The sequence below is a fragment of the Ptychodera flava genome, chromosome 16 (assembly GCF_041260155.1).
Source record: "Ptychodera flava strain L36383 chromosome 16, AS_Pfla_20210202, whole genome shotgun sequence".
Classification (NCBI taxonomy): domain Eukaryota; kingdom Metazoa; phylum Hemichordata; class Enteropneusta; family Ptychoderidae; genus Ptychodera; species Ptychodera flava.
Genome location: NC_091943.1, coordinates 13,828,916 through 13,838,345, shown reverse-complemented (window position 1 = coordinate 13,838,345; position 9,430 = coordinate 13,828,916).

Sequence of the window (9,430 nt, the reverse complement as noted above, 5' to 3'; positions counted from 1 at the left end):
ATTTTCCTTTCATTCAATTGTATTATATGACTTGCATGGTTCTGAACACATTATTTTCAAACACTTGAGGAAATAGAAATAAATTCGACTTCGGGGCTAATTTATATCTGTTTTCAAAACATTTCATGAACGTCTTCCGATAAAAGCAAAGGATTCATTTGCAACCAGCTCCAACTGTGTTAGACAGTGGTGTTCATTAGGGCAGAGCCTACATTACGCAGACCTAACTAATCCATGTGAACCGGACAATACAAAATCCCTGCCCAATCTTTGCTGACTTAACTCGGAGCTCGAAATAAAGAGCCTATATTATATAGGAGAAGACGATGTCCAGAAAATATAGTTTATAATATAAAACGCCTATTTCGCTTGGTATCGGGACTGTTTTCAATGGGCAACCTAACGACCGGATATCTCCCATCATCTGTTTAAACTCACCATTTTATCACAGCATCAGAGAGACCTGTCAAGCCATAACCAATGATGAAGATAAAATTTGGTTTCCATTTCATCTTGTTTATAGTTTACATTTTTAATCGCAGAGATGAACAGTTTGCGTGAAACTTTATTTTCGTATATCTATCCATCATATTGTAAGTTTTGACACCAGGATTTTTCATGGGCAGTCAAACTTGAATGTCGAAAGTTACATATTTAATGAACAAGTCTTAGAATTAGCGAAAAACACAACTTTAAAATTCATGTCATCACAAAATCTCAAAAGACAGCGACAAGTTTTACACATTTGTTCTTGTTAAAATAACAGCTTGACCTATGTAGATTTAGCGCAAGTAATGAGGTCACCTCATTCGTTTACACTGTGGTTCTACTCAGTGACCGTGATACCTGGGTTCAACTCAGAATTAATTTCTATTTATGAAAAGGTAACAATTGGGCGAGACGAGGGTCAAAAGATGATTGGGTTAATGAAACAAGAGCGAAATCAACCGTACGAAGTCAGTCCCTAGGATATGGAACATATACAATGAGGGAAAATGTAACGTTACATTAATAATATAGGTAAAAATACAACGTTACATTAAACTGTATGTATGTATGTATGTATGTATGTATGTTTATATGTTTATGTATACATATATATATATATATATATATATATATATATATATATATATATATATATATATATATATATATATATATTTTTGCATGGAAATTCATCTGTGTTGGTAGCAAAATTACAGTCAATTGAACTTTTGATCTCAACACGCTAGATTTTAGTCACTGAAATTTTCGGTTGCAGCACTGCAACCTTCGATAGCAGAATAACCCGATCTCAATGTCGTGACCTTTCGGACACGTGACATCAAAATCGGATCATGGACTTTTGGTAATTTATACCTTCCACTGTCTCTATTAAGGGATGGCTGGTTGACTCGGATATATATCGCCTCCTTGACACCCCTTTCGAAGTATCGTGGATCCCTATCAAGAATTTCTACATTTTCCAAGTTCACAAAATGGTCTGGTGATTCAATGTTAATATGTTGGGAAACTTCCGATGTTGTAGAGCTGGGACGCCGGTGTTCAAGAAATCTGGTTTTAAAGATCTCTCCGTTTCACCGATGTAAAATTGTGTGCAGGGGCCCTTATCGGTCTGACCTTGACACGGAATCATGTAAACAGGACCAGTGATGTCTTTCTTGGCAGTTTTGTCCTTGGGTGCAACCAGTAACAGGCGTAGTGTTTGAGTAGGTTTGAAACAGACCAGTATGCCGTAGGAGTTGAAAGTCCGTTTCAGGGCCTCTGAAATACCCTTCACATACGGAAGAATAATCTGTCCTTTGCGAACGAAGTCTTTTCGTGCTTTTGAGGTGGTCGCTTTCGGTTTACTCTGTTTACTGACACGATTGAACGTCCATGATGGATACCCACATTTCGCGAGAGCCTGCGTAATGTGTTGCTTTTCTTCTACACAATCAGTAGCATCGATAATAACGGACTCTGCCCGATGGAAGAGGGTTTGTATCACTCCAAGTTTATGTTGTAACGGGTGATTAGACGTGAAATTCAAATACTGATCTGTATGAGTAGGTTTGCGGTAGATTTTAAGATTTATGGAGCCATCTTCTTGGACTACCGATAAGGTATCCAAGAAAGCGAGCGACCTGTTCTCTTCACCTTCAGTTGTGAATTTAATATCAGGGTCAAGAGTATTCAGATGGTCTGTGAATTCCTGAGCATGACACTTCTTGAGTTTTGTGTGCGTATCATCCACATACCTAAACCACCACAATGGGGATGAAGCGCAGTAGCAATAGCTATCTGTTCCAGATGTTCCATATACAAATTGCAAACAATAGGCGACACGGGTGAACCCATTGCTGCTCCATGAATTTGTAAGTAATATACTCCGTTGTATACAAAATATGTGCAACGTAAGCAGACATCCAATAGTTTGACGACTTGCGTTACTGACAGGTGAGTTCTTTTGTCAAGAGTAATGTCTTTCTCCAGTTTATGATGAATGATTCCTAGGGCTTTGTCTACTGGAACCGATGTAAATAGTGCAGTGACGTCATAGGATCGTAATTCTTCATCTTCCTCCACCCATCTATTTTGCATACATTTGGCAAAATGCTGAGAGTTGACAACATGATGATCTGTTTTTCCAACTAAGGGAGACAAAACGTCCGCTGCAAGTTTGGCACAATTGTATGTTATGGTACCACTACTGCTCACAACCAGTCTAAGTGGAGTACTTTGTTTACGTACCTTGGGCAAACCATAGAATTTTAGCAGGGTCTCAGTGGAGTGGTATAATTTCCTGCATCTTCTCTGTTAATTCCTCCTTCTTTTTCTACCTCTACTGACACAAGTTCTTTCTTGTATTTAGATGTAGGATCTTTGGTGCCTAGTTTTCTGTAAGTATTTGTGTCACTGAGTAACTGTTAACAATTCTGTTGGTATTCTTCAGTGTCTAACCCTGGGATATGGAACATATACAATGAGGAAAAATGTAACGTGACATTAATAAAATCTAGCGTGTTGAGATCAAAAGTTCAATTTACTGTAATATATATATATATATATATATATATATATATATATATATATATATATATATATATATATATATATATATATATATCTCGAAAGTTACATATTTAATGAACAAGTCTTAGAATTAGCGAAAACACAACTTTAAAATTCATGTCATTACAAAATCTCAAAAGACAGCAACACGTTTCACACATTTGTTCTTGTTAAAATAACAGCTTGATCTATGTAGATTTAGCACAAGTAATGACGTCACGTCATCCGCTAACACCGTGGTTCTACTCAGTGAACGTGATACCTATTTTATTGGGTTCAATTCAGAATTAATTTCTATTTATGAAAAGGTAACAATTGGGCGAGTCGAGGGTCAAAAGAGGACTGGGTTAATGAAACAAGAGCGAAATCAATCGTACGAAGTCAAACCCTGGGATATGGAACATATACAATGAGGAAAATGTAACGTGACATTAATAAATAGGTAAAAATACAACGTTACATTAAACTGTATGTATGTATGTATGTATGTATGTATGTATGTATGTATGTATGTATATATGTATATGTATATATATATATATATATATATATATATATATATATATATATATATATATATATATATATATATATATATATATATATATATATTATATATATATATATATACACAAAATGTATACAATGTGCCCTCCCGGTTATCACCATAATGGCTTTATGGCAACCTCTGAACTTGGGCACAGAGAGTACGGTTACACATTGTTGAGGATTGAAAATATGGACTCACCAGAGTGCTCTTACGGCAATACGTACCATGAGCGAAGCATATTGCCAACAGTGAACGCCCCTTATATTACGCAAGAGGCTGCCCAACAATCTCAGAGTGCTCTAACTACTATTAAAGCAGTGAGCGAAATACACAAAATGTATACAATGTGCCCTCCCGCTTATCACCATAATGGCTTTATGGCAACCTCTTGACTTGGGCACAGAGAGTACGGTTACACATTGTTGAGGATTGAAAATATGGACTCACCAGAGTGCTCTAACGGCAATACGTACCATGAGCGAAGCATAGTGCCAACAGTGAACGCCCCTTATATTACGCAACAGGCTGCCCAACAATCTCAGAGTACTCTCTCTCTCTCTCTCTCTCTCTCTCTCTCTCTCTCTCTCTCTCTCTCTCTCTCTCTCTATATATATATAATATATATATATATAATGTAAAACATTCTGTTAAAGAGGTTGTAAGATTGTATGCTGGATGTGATTATATTTGTATGAGCCTGTCCCCGTCTTACTGCTATTTGTGTCTCTTTACTTTATCACCACTGGAGGAAATGTCTATTGCGTTTTGTAGCCGTATTGTCCAAGACGTTTGGCTTATTACTAGTAAAGATATTTGGTTAGGATAAAATACATTTACGCCAAATCTGTTAAAGCCAAATGAACAGACACTTTCTTAAAACGGTAACTGGAATTACTACAATGCATTTGACTTTTATGATAGCTCTACTTAAGCCTTACAGTCGTCTATTTAACCCTACTATAGAGACGACAATGTAGGAAGGTTAGGTATGATTTAAATTAAATGGTAATCGTTAATAAAGGACTTCATGAGAAGCGAACCGGATCATATCTACCGAAATCTCCTTTGCGTATTTTGTATCCTGTTTTTTATCATATGTTTCTATTTGGGTAGAAAACGAGACAACTGTCTCTGTTATTCTGGTAACTGAGCTTAAATTGTTTCATATGACCTGGGGCAATCAATTATAGTACAATTACATATAGTTTCGTTTTACATATACACGGTTACTACATATTACTGAAATAGCACTATTTGCTGATATTTAAGTTTGTCGCTAAAGTGTCATTTGTGTGTTCTGTAATCATAGGACCCCTGTTTTTTTATCAATTTCTAAGTTCCTGTTCTAGTTCCGGTTATATGTACATTGTTGGTTCGAGCCCGATTGAAACCACCGTATATTCTTCATCTATCAAGTATTCAGAATTGAGAGCAATACCATGACATTTTACATTTGCATTGTTTTTGTTACACTGTCCACAGGTTCAGGTAAACACGACAGGCTTTTAATATGACCTACTCACTAAAGGTTCTACCATCAACTTTGTAAATTTCTCTCCGGTAAATTTAAGCTTTTTCTCGCTCTGAAGCATCTCAAAATTACATTCAGCTGTGAAGCATGTGATCTTTCGGAAACTTTGCCCTACCCTATATCCGTGAAAAGTTCCCATGAGGTTGTTTCTAGTCAAGCTTGACTGGAAAGTGATTTCAAGTTTACTCGGTTTTTAATGATGTGAGAATTCGGATAGTTTTCAATCGGATTCGAAACCACAACATACGTCATCAGTCGCCTAGCTGAGAGGCCACAGACAGAACCACTCGGCTAAATCTCCACTCCCAAAAAAGAGTGGTTCATTAGCCGGCTAAGTTGTTACATTTTTCTGACTGAGACCGCTCAACACGTTGTAGAGTTCGTGAAGCACTCACGCACGCATGCTCAAAATCAGTATGAACAGATTTTCAAAACAAAACGTTGATAATATCGTCACAAAACACGGCATTCGTTCATCCACTGATGTAACGCACTTACTTGTAATAGACTAGAGGACGACACTGAACTCAGATGGATTCACATTGTCGACAAACAAAGGAAATATTGCCGTTTGTTGCACCAAACCATCAGACTTTTGCGTATAAGGGAGCATTCGTTTTTTACAGGGAAGGGGGGTCGGTGGAAATCAGGGGGGTTGACTTTTACAAAACCGCTTTTTAGGGGGGGGGTCAAATTTTGCAATCAATGATTGAAGGGGGGTCAAATTTACACAGGTTTGTATTGAGTTATGGAAAAAAAAATTGACTTTGGAATTTCACCGAAATGTTGCTTGTGTAACCGATGTTTCAAGACGGCAGAATAATAACCGACCGAAGCTCAGCCAAATTTATTTCTCTAGCAGGGCCAACAAGTCCGAGACTGGCGTTAACCTCTCTAGAGCAGCAACAGAGCATGTAGCCCTGAGTACAGGTCTGTGTGTTCCTGGCGTTATACGGCCTCCACCACAGCCATGCAACGGTCTGTGGAGATAACTGGGTCTCTGCAGCAAGATTCAAAATGGGGATCTCCATGGATAAACAACTTGTTGAGTTCGTTATGTTTCAGAAAATGAGCGGTTTTGGACGTTAGGAGAAGTTAATCGCATCTTTTTTGGGATTGGTTAGGAGGTATAGGTAGGTAGGGAAAGGATTTTTCCCCAATAGAGCAGAATTTCGGCCAAAAAGACCGTTTCTTCATTGCGGTCCAGATCCAGGCCGCAGAGACCTCAGTTCTCTCATAAACCGATGCAGGGCTGTGGTAGAGGCCATATAGGCCTAATGCTTGGAACACACGTGCACAGACCAGTACGCAGGGCTGCAGAACATGGGCATGAAATGAGGAACTAACACACAGTCATATAATGTAACAAACAACTTCTGTATATTACTATATTGTGTCAAATATCGGGGTCTACATATAAAATAGTAAAACCGTACTTCAAAACTATAAATATTACTCCATGGTAACAATAACCGTACTGATCGACCTCCCGACGGCAGGAGTCGAACACACTTTCAGAACAAAAACTCTTCTAATTGCTTAACAATTCTATGGAAAACTTAACATTACCGCAGAGCTGCAGAGGTACCTCAGACTTGACTACGCGGCTCGGAAACACAAATAGTTCACACGCGACTTTAACAAATGTTCGATGATGAGCACAATTGTAAGTCCGACTTTCATGTCCGCACATGAAAGTCGGCGACAACACACGCAATTCACTGCTAAGCAGCGTCCAGTTCAGCCACCACGGGCGCAGCCATCTTAGATCTTTGTTTACTTCCGGTCGGCTCCGGGGACATGCCGAACTAATCTGAAGTCTTCCTCTGCTAACTCCGCGCATCGACAAAAGTTCAGTGGAACAATCATAAATAATGTTCTCATGACAATCTCAGACATCTGACTGAACTCATAAACGGAATAAAGTTCGCAGTTAACACACAATTTGCTGCAGAAAGATCAGCTTTCAACTTGTGGTGATACCATCTCAGCGTGCAGTGCGCATATTGCATATTTATCATATACCTAGATTCACGTACCCATGTAAACCTATGGGAAAAGGCGCTCTTACAAGTGTGTAATAAGTTGCCGTATCACACCCAGGCACACTTTGCCCAAATAAGGTAGTGTGCGCGCTTTTTCGAATTTTTTCGTTGTCGTTGCTACGCGCGTTGCTATCCACGTACTTTCCATTCAAAAGCATGTCAGCGCGAGATTCGAACCCGTTTCTATGCGCTTCGCTCGTAGTTTTGAAGCAAATTGTAGACATTTTGAATCTTATTCCGATCAAAATTGGTTTAAAAACAAGTGCTTGATAGTCTCCTCTCAATGTTTTGCTGAGAAAGTGTATTTTAACGAGCAGGATCAACTACTCATCTGTGCTCATTCTGTAGTGACATTGGCGTTCGCATAGAACAAGCTCGTAACGCGTTCCACAACACTGAGAAAAAATGACAACATCGTACATATTAATCCGCAAAGTTGCGTTGCTCATGTTTTTTTTAATTTACGACCATAACTTTAACAAAATTTTATTGATAAATACTGAAACATATCACAACCGTTCAATAAGGTATATGATAAAACCTTTACGGCCCTGATACGGGTTTTGAGGACCTCGGTCGTACGGCGTACAGGCCCTCGCATGCTCGGGCCCTTCCGCCGTACAACTCGGTCAGCAAAACCCGTATCAGGGCCGTAAAGATTAATACGGCACGGCTTTCAAAGTTTCACTTGTGTGAGCAATGTTCGTTCGATCGACTAAAGTAGAGGATGGCGTAGGGTTTAAATAAACAGTCCGATCCGCATAAAGTTCGATCTCTGCCACTCACCGGTTTCTTTACATATCTGCTGACTTGAGTAAAACTCAAAATAGAGAAATATCTGACTTAAAAAGCACACGCTGACACTCAAACCTTCCAGTGCAGCATGCAATGGAAAACACTCTCTGGAAAGTTCCCGTCTTGGACTCCCATAATAGACAGTGATAACACACAAGAACTCCCGGGCAAAAAAGAAAATACACCGGTCCTCCATACATAATCTATGAGAAGCTCTGCATTATTTCCTTTAAATACAAAACTAGCTAAATCTGTGTATTTATAGACTCTTGATTATTGATATTAATGTACTTGATAAGACTAGGGTAGTTACCAGTGCATGTGTGAGCAAGAAATTTGATTTTTGAATCTCACCAAATTGTTAATTCACTATCTTGTCAGAGGAAACTACGAATATGTTTTCCGATACAAAAGTAGTTAAATCTGTGTATTTATGTACGCTTAATTATTGAAGTTCATGTGTGTGCAAAAAATTTGATTTTGGAATTTCACCAAAAATGTTGATTCTCTAGTATATGAGGAAACTTTTTCAGCCCGGGGCAACAGGGTGCGAAGGGTTAATGAATCAAATCTAATGAATTTCTTTTTCATGGGGGGGGGTCACATTTTACAATTGATGAATTGAGGGGGGGTTAAATTTTAGAAATTTGATTTGGAGGGGGGTCGCTTTTTACATTTCATTTGTCGCTGAAATTCCACCGACCCCCCCCCCCCTCTCCCCGTAAACAAATGAATGCTCCCTAACCACTTGTGATGTTTTCTGGGAGATCACTTTCGGTGCTATTTGATAACATGTCTTTTACAATCCACAGCCGGCGAAAATGCTGTTACATTCGTTCGCCTGCTTCTAATTGACCATTTTATGAAATGTTCATCAATGAATCTGTATAATAATTTTTCCAATTTTATAGGATCACAAAGGATGTTTGTAATAATAAGTACAAATGTATACAGAGGTTTTTGAACAGTCGTCAACGAATTCGGAAGAATTAATATGAGCAATATTTTTAAAATAGTGTCAATGCTTGCAGTTGAAACTAATAACAGAGTTACAGCTGAAACGACACTATGATGCTGTAATCGCTATTTGCCTGTCACAACTAGTCTTACAAAATAATTTTTCTCTTGATACAAAATCAGAGAACTGTTCTTGGTGACAAGGGAACAAAAAGAAATTATGTTTAACAAATATCTTATGGCCGGCCGATGTGTGCATACTATTCCTCTCGAAGTTATTCTGTCGTCTTCTGCGTGTGTAAAGAAAATTACAGAGGTTGTACAAGGTCAGTGAGAACCAACAGGTGCCAACTGGCAACACGCACGCTTTGTTTCAAAGTATCTGCTTGCAGAATAACCCAATTAATTAATTAATTGTTTATAACTGTATCGGAAGTCACTAGTCTAGGTCACTATGTTTACTACATTGTTCGTAACAAGCCGTCGTTTTCTTGA